Genomic DNA, 22,996 nt, shown 5'->3' on the forward strand with positions numbered 1-22,996 from the left:
ATCTGAGGCACCAGAGCAAGATTTAAGTCCAGCAGCACCTTAAGGACCAACAAGATTTCCAGGGCACAAGCTTTTGAGCGTTGAGCTCTCTTCATCAGATATCAGACAGCTTTGACGCCCAAAAGCTTATACCCTAGAAATCTTGTTGGTCTTTAAAGTGCCTCTAAACTTGAATCCCACTCTTCTACCAACCCAGCTACCCAGCTGAAATTATCAAAGGCAGCAGTACTTTTAAGATGAAGATGATTCCCATAAAGACAGCCAGTTTCGTATAGTGGTTAAGAGCAGCAGGACTCTAATCTGGAGGGCCGGGTTTGAGTCTGAGGGCCAAGCTACAAGTGACGAATGACACTTGAATGGCAAGTGGATTGAGTGGAGTGCAAGTGAACAGGGAGAAATACACTTGCCGTTCAAGTGTCATTCGTCACTTGTAGCTTGGCCCTCGTGAGAAAGGTGGGCTATAAATGACATAAATAAAATAATACATAAATAAACTTCTTTTTTAAAATGGAGAGCTCAGAATGGTGCCACAGGGGGAGGAAAGGCTCCTGCCCTCTTCCAATTCTTGCATGTGAGGAAAGTTACTTCACTGATTTTGCATCAGCATGCAGAGCAGCTAAGTGCTGTTTTCATTCAGGAAAATGGTTTGGGGGAGGGCAAGAGCACTCTTTCCCTTTGGGGTGGGATTCTGAGCTTGTCTGTGTTCTCTCTTTTTAAAAAGAAGCAGTTCCCTTCAGCTGACATGTGACTGCAGAGAGCACGTTAAAACCAGTGCCTGCCCAGGCAGAAACGTATTGTTTAGAGCTGCCCTCATTCAGTCTGATTTGGACTTGCGGCAATCTCAGAAGTTCTTCGAAGGGTGTCCCCAAATGGTGCTTTTAATAAGTTTCAGTATTGCTCAGAGGATGTTAAATCTAACTCCATTGTTCAAGAATCCAAAACCCACACCAAAGCGCCTGTTTCGTCATTGAAAAATGAATCGAATCAGGTCCAAAGACTGGATGATTCTTATTCTGAGACCCAGTTTGGTGTAGTGGTTAAGAGCGTGGGACTCTAATCTGGAGAACCGGGTTTGATTCCCCACTCCTACACTTGAAGCCAGCTGGGCGACCTTGGGTCAGTCACTTAAGAGCGGCAGGTCTCTAATCTAGAGAGCCAGGTTTGATTCCTCATTTCTCCACTTGAAGCCAGCTGGGTGACCTTGGGAGAGTCATAGCTTCTAAGAGCTCTCTCAGCTCCACCCACCTCAGAGGGTGTTTGTTGTGGGGATAATAATAATAGCATACTTCGTAAAACGTTCTGAGAGGGTGTTAAGTCATCCTGAAGGGCAGTATATAAATTGAATGTTGTTGTTTTTATTGTTGTCAACAGTGATGACTTGGGGAGATTAATTTTAACTCCACCCATTGCCATGTCTGAGTGCTTTTCTTCCTTCCATTTCCCGTTCCGTGTACAGCTGGTCTTCCCCTTCATTTTTCTGAATGGGGATTTCATAAGACATGGCTTCTGACACTTTGATGGTGTTAACATGTTTTGTTGTATTCCCTGCCTTTTCATTTGATAATTCTGTTCCAAAAAAAGCAATTCCCATCTCCCACCCCACCCCATCAAGTTTTTTTCCAACAAATATTTTGGAGTGACAAACAGCAAGAAAAAAGAGGCTTTTTTTTGTAAGGGCCCGGCACCCTGCTTGCATATCAAGTGTTTGCTAAAGATATTCCTTTCTTCCCACGCATTATTTGTCTGCAGAACTTTGAGTGTTCTCTTTATGCAAAAGGGGTGTCTCTCTTAAAAAAGGGTTTTTTAAAAAAATGCAAGTGATTGTTGCTTCTGCTTGCTATTCACGGCAAGAATCTGAATAGCCTTATGAATAACATGAATTGATGTTCTTGTCATCTGCAACAATATTTACAGAACATAGTGTTACATTAAAAGGGAAATTGGAGGAAAAGATGCGGCACCGCCGAAAAGGGTGTAAAAACAAGCCAATTCCTTGAGCGTCGTCGAAGCGGCTCACCTTTTTTTTTAACCGCTTCGCTGGGCTTATCATTCATCAACTGTTTAGATCAAAATATTCTCTTTTTAAATCGGTTATTATCTTCCAAAGTGGGGTGTGTGAGTTTTTCTGCAAACTTCTTTTTGTACTGGAAGGTGACAAATAGAAAAATGTATATGACATAGTATGACAAGAACTGGAGACATCTCATTAGCAAGAGAAACTGTCCACCATTCAAATATGGTAATACTTTTCTTTTGAAGAAGGGGAGGGGAAAGCAGAATTTTACAAGCCACAATCATTGGCGGTGGAGGGGGGGGGGTAGGGGTAAGCCTGAATTGAATCTGAGATATTGTGCCACAATCTCTGCAGCCTTTGCCTCAATGTTTCTTAGCAAGTGATGGGCTGTTTGGCGCAGTAATATCCCAGTATTAAATGCAGACAGGATTTCGACTGTATTAGCCATCGCAGAGTCAGCAAAAGGCTATTATTTCAACATAAATATACTCCTTATTGAAATAAACACATCTCTGTGATCTTTCATTCCCCCTGAGCTGCTGGAAAAAAATCCTCTGCATTGATGCCTCCCTGCGTGTGATTTTCAATATTATCTTTTCTTTTCCTCCAGAATGGATTCCTGCACTCATGAAAGGAGATGGAATTATGAGCTCAACATTTAGAAAATAAACAGAAGTTCCCCTTTTTTTAAAAAAAAATGGATTGCAATAAACACAGGCAAAAAGCTTCTGGTGCATGCATTGGAAGAAGTGCTCTTTCTAAAGCAAATCATCAATTGCTTCAATTTCACTTACTTACCCCAAGTTCCTTTTCTATACATGCCGAAAGCAGCAAAAGTAGCAGGAAAAGTCATAGAAATGGCACACTTTTCCGAGCAGATGAATTCACGTAGAACATGTCTATAGGGATAGCTTCAGGATGGACAGTGTTATGTAGTGGTTAGAGTATTGGACTATGCTTTGGGATACCAGGTTCAAGTCCCCACTCTGCCATGAGACTTGCTTGGTGACGGTTGTTGGGGGTTTTCCGGGCTGTATTGCCGTGGTCTTGGCATTGTAGTTCCTGACGTTTCGCCAGCAGCTGTGGCTGGCATCTTCAGAGGTGTAGCACCAAAAGACAGAGATCTCTCAGTGTCACAGTGTGGAAAAGATGTAGGTCATTTGTATCTACTCAGGAGGGGTGGGGTTGAGCTGAGTCATTCTGTAAGAGTTTCCCAGGGTGTGGAATGCTAATGGCGGGAGGCTTCACTGAATCCTGAGGAGGTTCTTTTGCATATGGATTGGTGCTTGATGTGCTAATCTTCTCTGCAGGGCTATTGTCGGGTGTGGAGCGTTTTGTTGGCCTGGTGTTTTTCAGAACTGGAGCCCATGCTCTGTTCATTCTTAAGGTTTCTTCTTTCCTGTTGAAGTTTTGCTTATGCTTGTGAATTTCAATGGCTTCCCTGTGCAGTCTGACAAAGTAGTTGGAAGTGTTGTCCAGTATTTTGGTGTCCTGGAATAAGATACTGTGCCCTGTTTGAGTTAGGCTATGTTCAGCCACTGCTGATTTTTCAGGCTGTCCAAGTCTGCAGTGTCTTTCATGTTCTTTTATTCTTGTCTGGATGCTACGCTTTGTGGTCCCGATGTAAACTTGTTCACAGCTGCAGGGTATACGGTATACTCCTGCAGAGGTGAGGGGGTCTCTGCTGTCTTTTGCTGATCGTAGCATCTGTTGTATTTTTCGGGTGGGTCTGAATACTGCTTGAAGGTTATGCTTTTCCATAAGCTTTCCCATCTGATCAGTAATTCCTTTGATATATGGCAAAAACACTTTTCCTGTAGGTGACTGTTTTTCCTTGGTTGTTTGATTCATCCTGGGTTTGATTGCTCTTCGGATTTCATTTCTGGAGTAGCCATTTGCCTGAAGTGCGTGGTTTAGATGATTAATTTCCTCATTGAGAAAGCGCGGCTCACATATCCGTCTTGCACGATCCACTAATGTTTTCATTATGCCTCTTTTCTGTCGGGGGTGGTGATTGGAGTTTTTGTGTAAGTACCGATCAGTGTGAGTTGGTTTCCTGTAGACCTTGTGACCTAACTGAAAGTTTGCTTTGCGGATGACCAAGGTATCCAGGAATGAGAGTTTTCCCTCACTTTCTTTCTCCATTGTGAATTGTATGTTCAGGTGGATGTTGTTGAGATGATTCAAAAACTCCCTCAATTCTTCCTCCCCATGGCTCCAAATGATGAATGTATCATCCACAAACCGGAACCATACACTGGGTTTGTGGGGTGCTGATTCTAGAGCTGTTTTTTCAAAATGTTCCATGTAGAAGTTTGCTATAACTGGGCTGAGTGGGCTCCCCATGGCCACCCCATCCATCTGTTCATAGAATTCGTTGTCCCATTGGAAGTAACTGGTTGTCAGACAATGATGGAATAAGGCTGTTACATCCTCTGGGAAAATCTGATTAATCAGTGCAATAGTGTCTTTTACTGGAACCTTGGTAAACAGGGATACAACATCAAAACTGACAAGTATGTCTTGTGGATTGAGTTTCAGAGAACTGATTTTGTTGATGAAATCTGCTGAATCTTTGATGTAAGACGAGGTTTTCCCGATGTGGTCCTGTAGGAGATCTGCCAGATGTCTAGCTAATTCATATGTTGGTGAACCAATGGCACTCACAATGGGTCGGAGTGGGACTGAATCTTTATGTATTTTGGGGAGTCCATATAGTCTAGGTGGCTGTGCTTCAGTCTTGCATAGTTTTCTGTGCGTGTCGGGATGTAGTGAGGAATTCTTGATCAGCGCATTTGTTAGCCTGGTGATTTTGCAAGTGGGATCTCGTTTTAGTTTTTTGTAGGTGGAGGGGTCCAGGAGTTCCTTAATCTTCTTTTTGTATTCCTCCGTTTTCATGATCACTGTAGCATTGCCTTTATCAGCTGGTAGAATGATGATGTCTGGATCTGCATTGAGGGTCTTGATGGCATTCTATGAACAGATGGATGGGGTGGCCATGGGGAGCCCACTCAGCCCAGTTATAGCAAACTTCTACATGGAACATTTTGAAAAAACAGCTCTAGAATCAGCACCCCACAAACCCAGTGTATGGTTCCGGTTTGTGGATGATACATTCATCATTTGGAGCCATGGGGAGGAAGAATTGAGGGAGTTTTTGAATCATCTCAACAACATCCACCTGAACATACAATTCACAATGGAGAAAGAAAGTGAGGGAAAACTCTCATTCCTGGATACCTTGGTCATCCGCAAAGCAAACTTTCAGTTAGGTCACAAGGTCTACAGGAAACCAACTCACACTGATCGGTACTTACACAAAAACTCCAATCACCACCCCCGACAGAAAAGAGGCATAATGAAAACATTAGTGGATCGTGCAAGACGGATATGTGAGCCGCGCTTTCTCAATGAGGAAATTAATCATCTAAACCACGCACTTCAGGCAAATGGCTACTCCAGAAATGAAATCCGAAGAGCAATCAAACCCAGGATGAATCAAACAACCAAGGAAAAACAGTCACCTACAGGAAAAGTGTTTTTGCCATATATCAAAGGAATTACTGATCAGATGGGAAAGCTTATGGAAAAGCATAACCTTCAAGCAGTATTCAGACCCACCCGAAAAATACAACAGATGCTACGATCAGCAAAAGACAGCAGAGACCCCCTCACCTCTGCAGGAGTATACCGTATACCCTGCAGCTGTGGACAAGTTTACATCGGGACCACAAAGCGTAGCATCCAGACAAGAATAAAAGAACATGAAAGACACTGCAGACTTGGACAGCCTGAAAAATCAGCAGTGGCTGAACATAGCCTAACTCAAACAGGGCACAGTATCTTATTCCAGGACACCAAAATACTGGACAACACTTCCAACTACTTTGTCAGACTGCACAGGGAAGCCATTGAAATTCACAAGCATAAGCAAAACTTCAACAGGAAAGAAGAAACCTTAAGAATGAACAGAGCATGGGCTCCAGTTCTGAAAAACACCAGGCCAACAAAACACTCCACACCCGACAATAGCCCTGCAGAGAAGATTAGCACATCAAGCACCAATCCATATGCAAAAGAACCTCCTCAGGATTCAGTGAAGCCTCCCGCCATTAGCATTCCACACCCTGGGAAACTCTTACAGAATGACTCAGCTCAACCCCACCCCTCCTGAGTAGATACAAATGACCTACATCTTTTCCACACTGTGACACTGAGAGATCTCTGTCTTTTGGTGCTACACCTCTGAAGATGCCAGCCACAGCTGCTGGCGAAACGTCAGGAACTACAATGCCAAGACCACGGCAATACAGCCCGGAAAACCCCCAACAACCATCGTTCTCCGGCCGTGAAAGCCTTCGACAATACATTGCTTGGTGACCTTGGGCAACAATGAAGGAGGAGAAACTATGTAAATTCTTATCTCAGAAGAGCTATGTAAACGATGAGCTCCTTGGGCCAGACACTGGCTGATTCCGCACATGTTGGATAATGCACTTTCAAGGCACTTTAGCCATCATTTGGAAGTGGAATTTTTGTTTCACACTCAAAAAATTCCGTTCCAAATGATCTCTAAAGAGGATTGGAAGTGCGTTATCCAACATGTGCGGAATCAGCTACTCTCTGTCTTTTAGCCTAACCTGCCTCGCAGGGTTGTTGTGAGAATGGAATAACAAAAGGGAGAGCCATGTATGTTACCTTGAATTGCTTGGAGGAAGGGTGGGTTAAAATGTGATAGATCGTGGGCATATATGTCAAAGCTGAATTTCTATTAATTTAAAGGGAAAGTAGAAGGCGGAGTGATTTCAAGCTTGGAATTAGCAGGCAGGAGTATGAGGCCATATCTTGGAAAATAAGTACTCAGGGAGCCAGTTTGATGTAGTGGTTAAGACTGGCAGGACTGTAATCTGGAGAGCCAGGTTTTATTCTCCACTCCTCCACGTGAAGCCAGCTGGGTGACCTTGGGTCAGTCACAGCTCTCTCAGAGCTCTCTTAGCCCCGCCTACCTTGTGAAGATAATTATAACACACTTTGTAAACCGCTCTGAGTGTGGGATTAAGTTGTCCTGAAGGGCGGTACATAAACTGAATGTTCTTGTTGGTATTTCTCTTTTCTGCGCTTACTCCCAACTCTGCTTATCCAAGCCTTTTTTCTTCTTTCTGGAGATGCTTTGGAAATTGTTCCTACTGGAAGTTCTTTCTGGATGTTATAGTTCCAAATTACTTGTTTCTGAAGTAGAACCAATTAATTTGGCCATTGTTCCATATTTAGATTTCTAAATTTCATGTTGATGTATGGTAGCCTGAGCAAGGAGCCCTCAACACAAGTGAGAAGCAGAGGTGGTTTGCCAGTGCCTTTTTCTGCAGTTTTCCTTGGTAGGCCCCCATACAACCTGCTTAGCTTCTAAGATGTGAAGAGATCAGGCTATAGGAGATCGGCCCTTCCCTTCCCGTCCACTTTACTGTTACATGATATAGCTTCATTATATTAGAGGTACCATCCACTGTTTGCTTAAAGCCAAATTTAAGGCAAACATGGATGGTGACAGAGATGACTGGATTGATTGCATCCAAAAGTACATCTCTCTGTATCTATTCTAATAAGAGATCTGTGCAGACAACAACCGGTTCTAAGTTTGAATCCTCATCCAACCATAGGGATCCAGTTAGAATATACCTTCTTATTGGTATGATAGTAAGGCTACGATTAGAGAACCCCATATCAGCTTTATAAAATCTAATTCATTTCCCGACCGCCCCTGGCCAGCCAGTTCTGTTTCTTTTGTGTCAAACCTTGACACCATGCTGGGATTCCATGTTGAGATGAAAATTGGAAAACAAGTACACAGGTTTACTCCATCCTGATATTATCTCTCCACCTCCTTCCTTCATCCCCTTCTTGTGATACTCTAATCCATTAGAAAAATTCTTCAACATTAATTTGCAAAGATTACATCCTTATCTATAAAGATTTGGAACTTAAATTTATTTTCTTTTATTATTTTGTGTAACGTTGGGAAAGAAATGAATTGCCTTTACAAGTGTCTTCCCCCCCCCCCCCCACAACCCCTTCTGAATTCTCCGCAGCAAGTAGCAGTTTCTTTCTTTTCCCTTTTATCTTCTGATTTCAAGTACAGTTATGGTCCTATTCTGTTTCCTGCTGCTGCCTTTGAGCATAATATTTTAGCTCAAAGACACTCCACCAACCAATTAAAATGAATTAAATTAGTACCTGCCGGGAGAATGAATTAAATAAAATGCACAATAATTCCATTCACACCCATTTTTCTTTGTACCATAATAACATGAACGTTACGTGCCCGCCTAACATCTGAACAAACAATTTAATCCAGCAGAGGAAAAGAAAAATAGCCCATGCAAGGGGAGGGGAAAAAAACCAGATTAATACAGGGACAATTTCACACATATTTTCTTTAACTAAAAGTCAACAGAAGACTTTCCCCCTCCCTTCAAATGATCCAACTCAGACCAAAATTCATCATCTATCTTTCTAGTAAGGAGTTGGAGCAACAGATGTGGTGCTAGGTTCAGAGGGAATTTCATACTTGCAAGGAACCAGTGTCAGGAATTGGCATCTAAACTAAACTAAACTCACTTTCACCCAAGAAAAACAACTACATAATGAGAAGGAGTATAAGCTTTCCGTACCCCCAGAATTTGGATTATGGAAGCCACATCTGGATTTAGAAGAAGGTAACAGAGGTGTTGGAGAACACATCAGGGCCATCTACCCAACAGATGATATACCCATAGCAAAGGAACCAAGTTTTTACATTCTAAGGCTCGCTCTACTTAATACGGGTCCTCCAACTTGTGGCGCTTGCCTCACGCTTCCGTTATTTAATGTTATAGCTTTAGTTTTGCTTCAAATTAAAAATGACCCTACATGCTTAGAGGCTTTTGTTTGCTTACATACGGCATAAATAAATACAGATGTACATATCCATGTGTGCAAAATGAATGCCTGACATGAAAGGGATAATTCATGAACGCAAATCATGTCTCCAAGTTGTAAAACCGCCAAAAAAACAATGAAAATGTGGTATTGAAATGCTGAACATGTGGAAAAGGGGGGCACTGAATGACTGAAGATGCTCCTCACTTGAGATGCTACATGGTCCAGATGTATCTTTTGGTCCATGGAGAAATTAGACACTAGTCTTTTGTTCATTCGAACACCTACAGTATACTTTGCCTTTCCATTTGTCAAGCCCGTAAGGTAGCTGACAATATTTTAAAACCACCATACACATAAAAAACAAATATATCAAAAGACCAGCAATTAAAACAAATAATTATAAATTAAAATAAATAAATTAAAAAATTAAAAATAAATATCAACTATGTACAGTAGGGCCTTGTGAAACTATCACCAGATTATCTATCCTAAATGCTATAGCCCTAAATGCTCTCAGAAGGAGGTTGTCCTTTCCCTTCTGCAAACATATCAGCCACATCTCCCTAGAAAAGACAGTCCACAATTGTGGAGCCACAGGCAAAAAGGCTCTGTCCTGCATTGCAATTCACTTTCTCTTTGGTAGACATGTTCACACCAGGCTCCACCACCAGATTTCTTGATAAATTTGATCTGTCCACTTCTGAGCAGGGCACATGAGAAAGGATCTGCCTATGCTTTCCCCCTCTCCCTGATTCCCACATTTTGTCCCCTACAAACCAATTATTTAATGCAGGGGTCTGTGCAATGTGATGCCCTTGAGCACTATGACTCCTGCTGACATTTTTCCTGGCACCCAACAAGGGTTTTTAGAAAGTGGGCAGTGTCAAGTGGGATTCTTGTCCAGCAGAAGTTCCGATTGGCTATTGGACATTTGATTGACTGTGCAAGTTTTTAAAAATGTTGGTTTGGCAAAGCCACCACCACAGCTCAGAGATCTTCAGTGTGTGAGTGAAAAGTCAGTTTGGTGTAGTGGTTAAGAGCGGCAGGACTCTAATCTGAAGAGCTGGGTTAGATTCCCCACTCCTCCGCTTGAAGCCAGTTGGGTGACCTTAGGTCAGTCACAGCTCTCTCAGCCCCACCCACCTCACAGGGTGGTTGTCATGAGGATAATAATAACACACTTTGTAAACTGCTCTGAGTAGGCATTAAGTTGTCCTGAAAAGTGGTATATAAATCAAATGTTATTATTTTATTAAAGTAAACTGTGGCAACCATTGTGTGGCAGGCTCCACCTCTTGGAGCATCCAGTTTCTGGAAGCCAGTTTGTGACTGTGCCCACCAGACTGTATCAGAATTGCAAAGATGTCTGCAGGGTCAAAAACGCTGGGGACTCCAGCTTGAATGCATATTTAGTTGGTGGTGGTGGAGAGTGCCCTCAAGCCATAACTGACTTATGGCGACCCCTGGTGGGGTTTTCATGGCAAGAGACTAACAGATATCAGGGACTGAACCAAAGACTTTTGATATGAAGTTCATGCTTTTCTGCCACTGAGTCACACCTCTGCTACTCAGTAAGTGTCTCAAGTCATAGCTGACTTACAGTGACCTGTGGTGGGGTTTTCAAAGCAAGAGACTAACAGAGGTGGTTAGCCATTGCCTGCCTCTGCAACCCTGGTCTTCTCTGAGGTCTCCCATCCAACCCTGCTGAGCTTCTGAGGTCTGATGAGATCAGGTTCACCTGCGCTATCCAGGTAAGGATGCTCATTTAGTAACATACTTAATAATGTGCATAATTAACAGGCTCTGGTTCTCTGGATGTGATGCTCGATCATTTAGAAGCCACCAGAGCAGCTCATCCCAGAAGCCAGCATTTCACATCCACTGTTATTCTGGGCATTATTGTGCTGAGTAGGTTACAGTGGCACAGGTTTTCTCGAACTGCACAAATGCCCCCTTTTCCCTTTGGCAGTTACTCTACAACTTTGTTGCATCAAATGTTTACTTCCACGTCCTTCCAATGGTCCCTTGCAAATGTCTCTGAACTTGGTTTAATGGTATGGATATTTTGATACAGGTTTTATATGCATTGAAGATGTATTGCACAAGCAGTCATCTGGCAGTGACAATCCATATTCCAACATGTAATCCTTCCCCCAAATCCAGGATGGGCTGGGGCACATCTGCTTAGGACACGCAGAAGGTCCCAGTTGCCATCTCCATCCTCTCTAGTCAAAAGGACCAGCTAGTAGATGATGTAAAAGACTTCTCCCTTCAGCCCTGAAGTGCTGCTGCCAGTCAGGGTTAACAATGTGCCAGCCTTGATAGACCTTGATAGACTCAGTAAGCAGCATCATGTATGCACTGAGCATGTGCAGGCCATCGGTATGTGTTACATGCCATCAAGTCGCAAGAGACTTTTGGTGACCCCGTAGGGTTTTCAAGCTAATAGATGAACAGAGATGCTTGGCCATTGCCCACCTCTCCATAGGAACCCTGGACTTCCTTGGTGGTGCCCCATCCAAGTACTAACCAGGGCTTACACTGTTTGGCTTCTGAGATAAGATGAGATTGGACTATCCTGGACTATGCAGGTCAAGGAGTGCAGGTCATAGCAGTGGTCCAAAAGAACAGGCACGGTGGTTCTATTCCACAGCGGGCTTGGAATGGTGCATTCCAAGGAAAATTCTTTTAGGAGCAATTCGGAAGCATCCTGATTTGTGAGCTCAGTTCATGTTCTGTTTCTGCAAGGCAGGCCAACCGACTAAGAAAAGAATCCAGCTTTTTGAGGTCCATACTTATAGCACAACAGCTTCCCCACTAAGGTTTGCAACAAACTAGAGGAAACAAAAAAAGTCTTCGTTTTATTATATATAAAAAAGTTCCCCCCATGAGCCAGTAGAAGAGGAATGAATCTGCAGGAGCTTTTTGTTAGCTTAAAATCTGTCCTCTGCAATCAGCGTGACAATTAGTGAGTTCCTTCTTATTAAAAGGAACTCATTATAGCTACCTTTGGAGGTTGATTGATCCACAGACATGACGCAATTTCACAATTTCAAGAGCACAGGCAAACTACCATTATTTGGGGAAAAGGTAATATTTAAAATAAACATTAAGGTAATTTACTAACTGGCTGCCCTAGTTAGGGTTTCCACTAAACTAGTCAATTAATTAAACACATGGAATTGTTGGTCTGGTTAAACACACCTTTTCCGTGGAAGTTATTGAACTATCTTCAGGGCTAGGAACCGGATATTTTCATTGGATACTGCTTTGGCTTCTGTAGGCAAGCTGGTTTTTTTTAAAGGTTTCACAAAACTAAAAGATAAAATGCAACAAGAACATAAAATACAACAAGAACAACAACTCAGAGCGAAACAGCTTTGGGAAAGTTCATATTAAGGCTTTATTAATGGCATTAACTTTATCCTTAAGGTGTATGATGCCTTTGAAAAAATCCGTTTGCCTTCAGAAGCCAAGGCTGGTTTTATCCTTAAGGTGTGTGACACATTAAAGAAAAACACCCATTTGTCTTCAGAAAGCAAACTGGGTTAAAGATGCCTATCAATACACACTTCGTTTTACTTCATTTCTATGCCACCTTTCTCCCCAACAGGTACTCAAAGCAGCTTACGTCATTCTCCTCTCCTCCATTTTATCCTCGCGACAACCCTGTGAGGTAGGGTTGCCAGCTCCAGGTTGGAAATTCATGGAGATTTTGGAGAGGGAGGGGTTTGGGGAGGCCTTCCAAAGCAGTCATTTTCCCCAGAAGCACTAATCTCTGTGGCCTGCAGATCTCCAGCCACCACCAGGAGGTTGGCAGCCCTAGTGAGGTAGGTTAGGCTGCGAGTGTGTGTGTGTGTGTGTGTGTGTGTGTGTGTGTGAGTGTGTGTGTGTGTGTGTGTGTGGGGCCCGTGGTCACCCAGCAAGCTTCCATGGCAGAATGGGGATTTCAAGTTGGGTCTCCCCACGGGTCATTTTGTAGAAAAAGAGCTGGAGGAACTCATTAGCATAACTCACTAGCATATGCCACATCCTTTGACATCACTGGAAGTGTGTCATTAGCATAACTGATTTGCATATGCCACACCCCCTGACATCACCTATCCTGGCTGCTTTGGACCCAATCCTGGCCATTCAGGGCTGAAATTAGGCCCAAAATGGCAAAAAGGGGCTGAAAATGGCTGAAAAGGAGCCCCAAATGGACAGCATCAGGCCGCTGCTGAGCGGGAGAGTGACCCACCACCTGTCAGAGGTCCGATCTGGGCCATTTCGGCCCCAACCCAGGCCGAAACAGGCCCCAAATGGCCAAGAGTCAGGTGGGCGGGGCCACCTGACATGTGACCTCTTTGGGGAACTGCCGGAACTGCATTCCTGTGCGTTCTCCCTCAAAATGAGCCCTGGGTCTCCCAGATCCAAGGCTAACTCTAAAATGTCTACACTAGGACCCAGGCAATCCAGGTTTGATTCTCCAGTTTGCCATGAAAGTTCACTGGATGACCTTGGGCCAGTCCCATACTTTCAACCTAACCTACCTCACAGGGTTGTTGTGATAAAAAAAGAGGAGAGCAATATAAGCCATTTGGGGTCCCCATTGGGAAGAAAGACGAGGTATAAATGAAGTAAAATATATATATTTTAAATTCCCTGAAGAGAGAAAGTTTGGAAACCACTGTCCCGGGTTACATATAAAACCTTGAAGTTTTTATGCCCCCTCCAACCCTTATTTCTGCTTCCTTTCACTTTTTATAAGCGATGAAAATATTTCCTGAGCTTATTCTTCCCCCTTCCTAATGAAGATAAGTGTTTATTGTATTAATTTTGCTTCAATATATTGCCTCTCTTTCCAGCTGTGGAGACACCCGTTTCTGCAAATTATTGTTATTTTTGTTGGAGGTGGTTGATTTATTTTTAATTGCTTCTTCGGGTCCTGAGGCACTTCACCAGTACACTTGGTTTAATTGCATTTATTATTTATGGCTGCAAAAGAAAGCGTCTACCTTGGGAAGTTATAGGTGAGGATGCTGATTTATAAACAGTGGGAAACATCGGCCATTTCTCCTGCTTACAAACAAGGATGATTCTGAACTCCCAACATTTACAGTCTAAGGGGAAATGGGTGTAAAGCAAAGCCTGAAGATTCTGCCTCGGGCAACAGGTCACCTTGTTCCTCAGCATCAGCTAGGAGCCTAGCACCAAACCCAGGCCTGTCACTGATGATTTGGGTTGTCTTGAATTCTGTTTATGGGCCCTGAGCATTTTTTTTGGCCGACCTTGGGACCCAGTGGCTGATTGAGAGCTTCATAAAGGGGCTTAATTTTCGATAATGGTTGGATGTCTTTCTCCAGCCCTTGGAAGGTCACAAGCCTGTCACAAGAAATTGCCCTTGATGTCTGACTGGAGGCTGAGAGAGAAACCAACCAAAGAGGATAGCTGAGGTTACCTAAACAGCATTCAGAAGTGGTGTGGTGATGCGGTGGCTCTTTAGGATAAACGGTTCCAGTGCCTGCTAACAGAGTCTGCTAGCAGCTCATGCATTCTGTGTTCAGTGATACAGCACCCAGTTTCACGTGTAGAAGGTTGCAGGTTCACGCCCCGACATCTCCAATTAAATGGTTGGGGGAGCGGGGAGAGGTACATGATGTGAAGCCTATCTGAGACTCCAAAGAACCATGGTCAGTCTCAGCAGAAATACTCATTGTGATGGTTGTAACTTGTAATGTGCGGTTATAGCCAGTTTGGTGTAGTTGTTAAGAGCGGCGGGACTCTAATCTGGAGAACTGGGTTTGATTCCTCACTCCTCTGCTTGAAGCCAGCTGGGTGACCTTTTATCAGTCACAGCTCTCTCAGAGCTCTCTCAGACCCACCCAACTCACAGGGGGATTGTTGTGAGGATCATAATTACACACTTGGTAAACTGCTCTGAGTGTGGCATTAAGTTTTCCTGAAGGGCAGTATACAAATCAAATGTTGTTGTTGTTGTTGACCACTTTTGGCTATATGGAAGGAGCTGGAGACAGTGAGAATTAGAGAGCGTTAAGGTGTGCTCGGAAAATACTTTATGTGTTTGCCTCCATATATTTTCTTATTGGGTGTCTCTCATATGATTAAACCCCAAACTTATCACAATACCTTTATATCTGTTTTCATTGAATGCCCTAACTGTTGATCATATTGTATTTTTGTTCTATTGATTATATCGTATTCACTTTTAGTATGTAATCTGCCTTGGATCTCAGTGAGAAAGGCGGACTATTAACAAGCAAATAACAGCAATAATAATACTGACCATAACAGACCAGTGATCTGACTCAATAGCCCTGTACTCACAACCCCTCTCTGTGTTGACTGAACACATGGAGAGGGAGAGAGGACACAAGCATCCTGACTCCACCCCTCACCTACATGTGAGCACAATGAGCACATGACCACAATGCCTACACATGGGAAGATTGTCCATGCGTACATGCTCTCCCAATGATCAGCAGCGTTTGAAGAGTAACATCCCCAATCATAGGGACAGAGTGTATATGTGGACATTTCCTCCGGATGTTTGCACCATGCAAACAATTCGGCGATCCCACAGAAGCAAGCAGTCCGTTGTCCCTCCACACACATTCATTCAACATGTGGAGAGATTATGGCTGATTCTGCACATGCTGGATAAGGCACTTTCAATGCACTTTATAGATCATTTGGAACGGATTTTTTCGTGAACGGAACAAAAAATCCACCTCAAACGATTGATAAAGTGCATTGAAAGTGCATTAGCCAACTTGTGTGGAGTCAGCCCGTGTGTACAGAGGGCTAGTGTAAAGCAGCTTACTGGGAAACAAATCTCTGTCCTGTTTGCTAAGGGTATTTTGGCTCTGTGACAGAGGGTGGAAATAAATGTTACAAAGTACCTAAGGACACTCAAGTGAACCTCATTTCACATGTCCCTCCTCCAACTTCCCATGCACTTGCTTGCAGAGTCAAACTTCAACTTGTCCACGTGAATACATTCACGCCTTCAATATCAGTTCCTCCTCAACTGCTAAAAGTATCCCAGGCTGTATACAACTGTCAAATTCCCAGTGTCCCCCACCTCCCCCATCCGTTCATTGAAATGCAGATCTTGACGCTTTCTCACATCTTAAAGAAATGCAAATTAGCAAGTGAGAGCCAAGCTACAAGTGACGCCTGACACAGGTTGGACACTTGTCAGCTTCCCTCAAGTTTTGATGGGAAATGTAGGCATCCAGGTCTTGCGGCTGTAATGGAGAGCCAAGCTGTAAAACCAGGATGCCTACATTTCCCATCAAAACTTGAGGGAAGCTGACAAGTGTCCAACCTGTGTCAGGCATCACTTATAGCTTGGCTCTAAGAGGAGCCTAAAGTACTTGCTCTACAGTGTCCCTCCCTGAGAGTTCTCACTGCAAAAACAGAGCTGAATGGGAGCTCTGCCCTCCCAACTCGGCATTTGTACTCCCTTGCAAATGCACTCACACAAAGGGAGCTCCAGTGAAAGCAGCATGCATGTGTGCCAAGCAAGAGACAGCCTGCATGTGAATTGGGGAGGACCACACAGAAAATCCGGCACTTGAGCATCCCCAGGTAATTCACAACAAGTATGTCCACTCAGAGGGTTATGGCTCTGTGACAGTGGGTCTATTTTGCAAGCCTAGATCCTGGAAGGTTCATGATTCCATCATGGCCGTTTCCACACGGCTTACCTTATTCTGCAAAATAGCGAAATCTCACGCGAAATCTCGCAAGAAGATGCTGTTATCGCACGAGAAGATGCTGTTTTCACGTGAGAAGACACAATAACAGCATCTTCTCATGAGATTGCGTGCGAGATTTCGCTATTTTGCAGAATAAGGTAAGCTGTGTGGAAATGACCCATGTTTCATCCCACATGGCTCCAGGAGGCAACAATTCACACTGGAACCATACCAGGGGAACCAAGTTAATTCTTTCCTCCTATACTGTTTTTCTGACCCCAGAGTCCCCAATAAAGACCTTGCCCTATAGGAGTACAGTGCCTGTTTGTTTCTAGTTTTCTCTCCAGTATCGTGTCATAACAGTCTGTTTCAAGAGGCCATTTTGAAGCTGTCAAGGCAGCGGGGTGACTCCTGCTGACCCTTCCTGTAATAATAGCTAAAGAACCGCCCCTCTAAATGCTCTCTAGCCTTCTGGGATCCCTTCAGCTTTTAAGATGTTGCCCAAAGCAAAGCACCTCTAGAAAGCAAAACTTTGCCATGGAACTAAATTGTGGAGTCAGAAGAACTTCCTTTCCCCCCTCTAATGGTGGGAAGAGAGAGATTTTTAAGGGGCATCTTTCCTTCTCCCTCTTTTCAATTGAGATTCTTACGGCTGCCTTTGATGCTGCTTTCAGCAACTTTATTTAGCCTTTGGTGTTTGCCTGGTCTAGCAACCTCTGAAGCTGCTGGAGGCAATTATTATCCCGCCTCAGGCTTTTGCTTGGTTGGACAGCTTTTGTTAGCGTCTGGTTTTTTTTTTAAAAAAATGTGATAAGTTCTTATGTGTGTCCTATTGTGCACCTGTCTCCTTTTGTCCACACCGCCATTCTTGTGAAGGTTCGATAAGATCTGCTAGCTTGCCTCTGTGACTCCCCCGACCGTTTTAGTGGTTTCGTTTTCTTCTCGTTTTAACTCATGCTCAAGTCACTTCCTCTTCAAAAACACCTGTGCAATGGTTCCTTTGACTCCTTTCCTTTTGTGGAGAAGGCCGGTGATCTCGAGTGACTTCTTCATGGTTAAAGGCTGCAGCAGTGGAAAGCCCTAGGATTGCCAGCTCCGGATTATGAAATTCCTGGAGATTTGGGAGGTGGAGCCTGTGGAGGGCGGAGTTTGGGAAGGGACTGCAGCAGCATGTTAGGCCATAGAATCCATCTTCCAAAGCAGCCGTTTTCTCCGGGGAAACTGATCTCTATGGCCTGGAGGTCAGCTGTAATTCCAGGAGATCTCCAGCCACCACCTGAAGCCATGTACACACACACCTCAACTGAGACTGAGCCAAGCTACAAGTGATGCCTGACACATGTTGGACACGTGCATCCCTTCTCTTTCAAACTGAAAATCTCTGTGGGCCAAGCTACACATGACGAATGACACTTGAACGGCAAGTGGATTGAGTGGAGGGCAAGTGAACAGGGAGAAATACACTTGCCGTTCAAGTGTCATTCGTCATGTGTAGCTTGGCCCTGTTTTGGTTTCACTTCTACCTTGTGCAAAATTGAACTTGTGAGTTTGAATTTCTGCACCATGCCACACACTAAACCATTTCCTACAAACAGATACTCTGTTCAACCTTATTTGTGCATTCATAAATTAGCATTAGATATTATACATAGACTGTACATATAAATGGTGTAGTACGAGTTTGGTGTAGTGGTTAACAGCGGCAGGACTTCATTTGAGAGAGACAGGTTTGACTCTCTACACCTCCGCTTGAAGCTAGCAGGGTGACCTTGGGGCAGTCACAGCTTCTCGGAGCTCTCTCAGCCCCACCCACCTCACAGGGTTATTATTGTGAGGATAATAATAACACACTTTGCAAACCGCTTTGACGGTGAAATCATAAGTAGAGTTACTCCAGTCTAAGGCCATTGGACTTAGACTAGAGTAACTCTGTTTAGGATTTCACTACGAGTGTGACATTAAAGTGTCCTGAAGGCAGTATATAAATCAAATGTTATTATTGTTATTATTATTATGTATGTTATAGGGAAAATAACATATAAATTATGTCTAATTAATAGAAAATAAAACCATACAATACGTATACAGTGCAAGCAAATCTACAACACTAAGTTGTGAAAAATAGAGAACTACATTGATTGGAATACCAGTGTATAAAAGAAGAAATAAATTGAGACCTTTTGGTCATCCCTATATTCTATCTGGGCTGCTTCTTGTATGCTGAGCAGTGGCGGGAAATGAGAACCCCCAGCCAGGAGCTCTTCCACTATAGCATGAGACCTGGGTGGGGAACTAACAGAATATATGGCAGAAAAAGATGCTTCTTCCCAAAGCCCTCCTGAACAGTGCCACTTGTTCCAGATGCAGTAGAACAGCAGAATTTTAGTCCAGGGGCACTTTAGAGACCAACAAGATTTTCCAGAGTATAAGCTTTTGAGAGTCAGAGCTCCCTTCTTCTCATGTCTGAAGAAGGGAGCTCTGACTCTTGAAAGCTAACCCTCTGAAAATCTTGTTGGTGTCTAAGGTGCTACTGGAATCAAATCCTACTGACCAGGCAGGTGTCTTCCTAACCACCTCAGAGAAGTTATTTCACAAGGAATGTGCCTCCCCCCATGACAGCCCATCGTGAAAGTCCGCATCTTTCTACTTTGGACAAAACCTACAGGTGTCTTATTCGTGTTTCACAATTTCCTTTGACCGTCCAAGTGGACTGATCTATGACTGATCTATGAACACACACATACCATGCATCTGACAAAGAGAGCTGGGGCTCTCGAAAGCTTATGCTACAATAAAGTTGGTTAGTCTTAAAGGTGCGGCTGGACTCTTTACTATTTTGCAACTACAGACTAACACAGCTATCTCCGCTGGATCTACACATACTGTGTGATTGTTAGTTGAAGCATTTCCTGATCAGCAGTTTCCCTTAGGGAAACTCTCTGCGACTTGTTTGAATATGAAAAGTAGTTTGGGGGAAGCGGTATGAGCATTGCTGATAAGGGTGAATGCCTCTGGGTTCATGCAAGCTATTTCCTACTCCCCTTCAGTGTTTTATTATCAAAAGTAATGGCATCAAATCCCTAATGGTTTTTGAACTCTGCAATAGCACTGCCTGCCAGGCTATGTTTTAATAGTTCGACAAATAAAACAGTGTTTTGTCAGATAATCAGTACAGGAATCAGAACTGCCCATTTCTATCAGGCTCCTCACATGATTGGCAGATTTTTGTCGTGCCTGAATAATAAAGCATGAGATCCCACTTACACTCCACCCCTGCTCTGTTGGATTCTACTCTTAGTCTTCCCCTTCCCTGCCTGATTCTGTCCCAACCAGGGCCAGCGCCAGGGTTTCTGGTGCCTGAGGCCGGAGGCAGCTTCAGGTCTGCTCTTGCCCCCTTGCATGTGTGCACAAAGTACTTGCACGCACCCAGACTATGGGGCAGCGGGCGCCTGGGCAGGAGGGCTGTCTGCTCAGACTGCCCTGTGCTGCCACTGCTGGCCTGCGCTCCGAGCCAGCCCTCCTGCTCCGTTGCTCCGCTTGCCACCCCAGACGCCTGCAGCGCCTGGCCCGCGGCTGCTGCTCCTGGCTGGGGGCGTGTGCTGGTGGCGGTGGCAGTGCGGGAGGGCTGGGAGGCTGCAGTAGCTGTGGGCCAGGCATGGCAGGCATCCAGGTTGGCACGCAGGTGGCTTCCCATCCTTCCTGCTCAGCTGCCCGCACGCTGCTGCTGCCAGCTCCACAGCATGTGCCCTTGCCCCTGGCGCCCCCTCCAACGCCTCAGTGCTGGAGGCAGTTGCGAGACCTGCCTCAATGGAGGCGCCAGCCCTGGTCCCAACCCTGCCTTTTATATTCCAATTTCCTCCAGGTTCACTCCTGGACCTTCCTACTCTGAATCCCCATTTCTACTTAAGAGGCCAGCATTTACGAAATACTGGCAAACCTAACAACAGTGTACACCTGGCTTTTATATGCCCGAGTAGTTCAGAGGTTACAGTGAGAACCTGGTTCAAAGCCCTCTGCAGTCTTGAAAATCAGTGGACGACTGTGGCCCAGACATACTCTCTCTAGGGCTAGGATGGAGTTTGGGGAGGATATGACATCACTTCTAGCTGACGTTCCAGGAATTTCTTCTCATCTCTATGGTTAACCATAGACACCTGGGGAAATTTCCAGAGTGTCTCTATGGAGGCTGTTTTTTTCTCCCGCTCCTCAATTTCTTGAGGATTGGAGCTGAGAGTGAGGGGTTGCCAAGTGGCCAAATGGCAAGCTTACCTATCTCAAACACTTGGGCGGAGGATAAAAAGGGGAAGGAGAACTATGTCTGTTGCCTACACTCTTTGGAGGAAAGGCAGGATAAAAATGTAGGTAGATTTCCAGATTACGTCTTAGGTGCACGTGTCCATACAATGGCGATGTGGGGCTTCAGTGTGAAATAATGCTCCATGGCAAGTAGCATTGAAAAAACATGTTATCTTTTTGACATGATTTAATTGTCTGGAACAATTAACCTTTCTAAACCCCACCCCCACAAAATCATATTTGAAAGGAGGAGACGTGACAGCAGCAGAGAATCTGAAGTGCCGCACGGATACCTTCGCCAAATTCATTATCACAACGTATCACAACTGATTCATGACACTGCAGCTTTGATACCTTTCGCGTTGTTTGTCTTAATGTAAATTAGCTTTTAACTTGCTTTTGGTGACAGCCACTTTAAGTAGTTTGAACTTTCCTAATGCTAACACTCTGTTTAAAAAATTCACAATAATTTTTTTGAAGGTGAATGTGTTGACTGTGATGCAGATAAGACAGTCGTTCCAACTCGCAAAGAACTTTACTAGCGCATGCTGTATTCCTGGCTTCCCATCAGGAATCGCGCTTTATCGCATTTCACCAGCTTGTAACTGGGTTTCAAAATAAACAAACTGTACCCTGTGGCAACACTTAATCCAACGTGAACTAGCTTCGTGCCCAGCCAAAACAATGCAACCTGATTTCTTAAAGAGCTAGGCTGTCAATGGGGAGACTGGGAAATTCAAAGAATAGCTGGAAATCAAATCCCCCAAGTTTAGAAAATCCTGGCTACATTACAAACAGGGTCAGGGCCCTCTTGTTTGGGGGCGCTGGGTTTATGTAAATGTTTTTACCATAGTTTTGTCTCCAATAAGGGTCCAAAGTGGTTTACCACATCATTCTCCCCCTCCTCCATTTTATTCTCACAACTGCTACCTCATGGTGTGGGATTGGCTGAGAGACACTGGTTGAGGTCACTCATTGAACATCCACAGGCATTTTCCCTGACCCCCACCAGTGCTTCACATGCTGGTGGGGAGTGAGGGTGGGAAATGAGTGCGGTTTACACTGACATTGTGCCAGCATGTGATGTCACTTCCAGTGGAAAACTGGAAGTGATGTCATGACATCAGGGTGACACTCTAGAATTCACCGGCATGACTGCCCCTGCCCACAAACTCCTCCTGGCCTGATGTCAGCTGCAGGTGTCAACCCTATCTGGAGATTAGTTCTAATTCCAGAAGAACACCAGGCCTCACCTTGAGGGTGGTACCCTAGGCTGTGGGGAGGCCTTGCTAGAAGCAAGAAAGACCTTGAAGGCCTCCGCCATTAAAATCTGTGTACTTGTGAGCATTGGTCCAATTTACTGAATTGGATGGTATGAGAGATCTACAAGTCAACCCTATTAATGTAGGATGTTGCATCACCAAAAAACTAAAATGCCTCTTAAGCTTTTCAATGACTTCAGTGGACTTAAATGGGTGCCGCTATGTTAAGGTTTACAAAGTTATTCTTCATGGATGGAACTGAATGAGTGTCATTCACCGTGGGTGTTAGGCCTTCCATTTATTTATTTATTATATATTAATTAGAGCAGATTACAACCAGAATATAAAAATATAACATGGTAGCATAACAATAAAAGTTCCAATAAATGATCATTAAAACAGCGGTGCACATATTGCAATGACCCTCCAATTAACTGCCCTCAGCCCATTTACCTGCCCCCAGCTCAAGTTTCTCGCCTCTGAGGAACTGAGGAGCAAGACAAAATAGGGCTTCTGCATTATGATGCTCTAGGAACTCTAGTCTCTATGGTAAAGACTATAGAGACCAGGGAAGGCAGCTTGAAGCATCACCCATAAATGACATCACATCCTTGGAAGGTTTCTTAAGCTCCCTTTCCTCCCCAAACTGCATCCTCCTGAAGCATCACTCCCCAAATCTCCCAACATTTGCTGAGTCAGTGTTGCGAACCGTAGATACAGTCAGAAGCCAGTGTTCTCCAACCCTGCATCCATAGCCAGACTCATGATAGCAGGAATCCCACTGAGGGAAGCAATGTATCAGA

Source organism: Eublepharis macularius, chromosome 16 (genome assembly GCF_028583425.1).
Source record: "Eublepharis macularius isolate TG4126 chromosome 16, MPM_Emac_v1.0, whole genome shotgun sequence".
Lineage (NCBI taxonomy): Eukaryota > Metazoa > Chordata > Lepidosauria > Squamata > Eublepharidae > Eublepharis > Eublepharis macularius.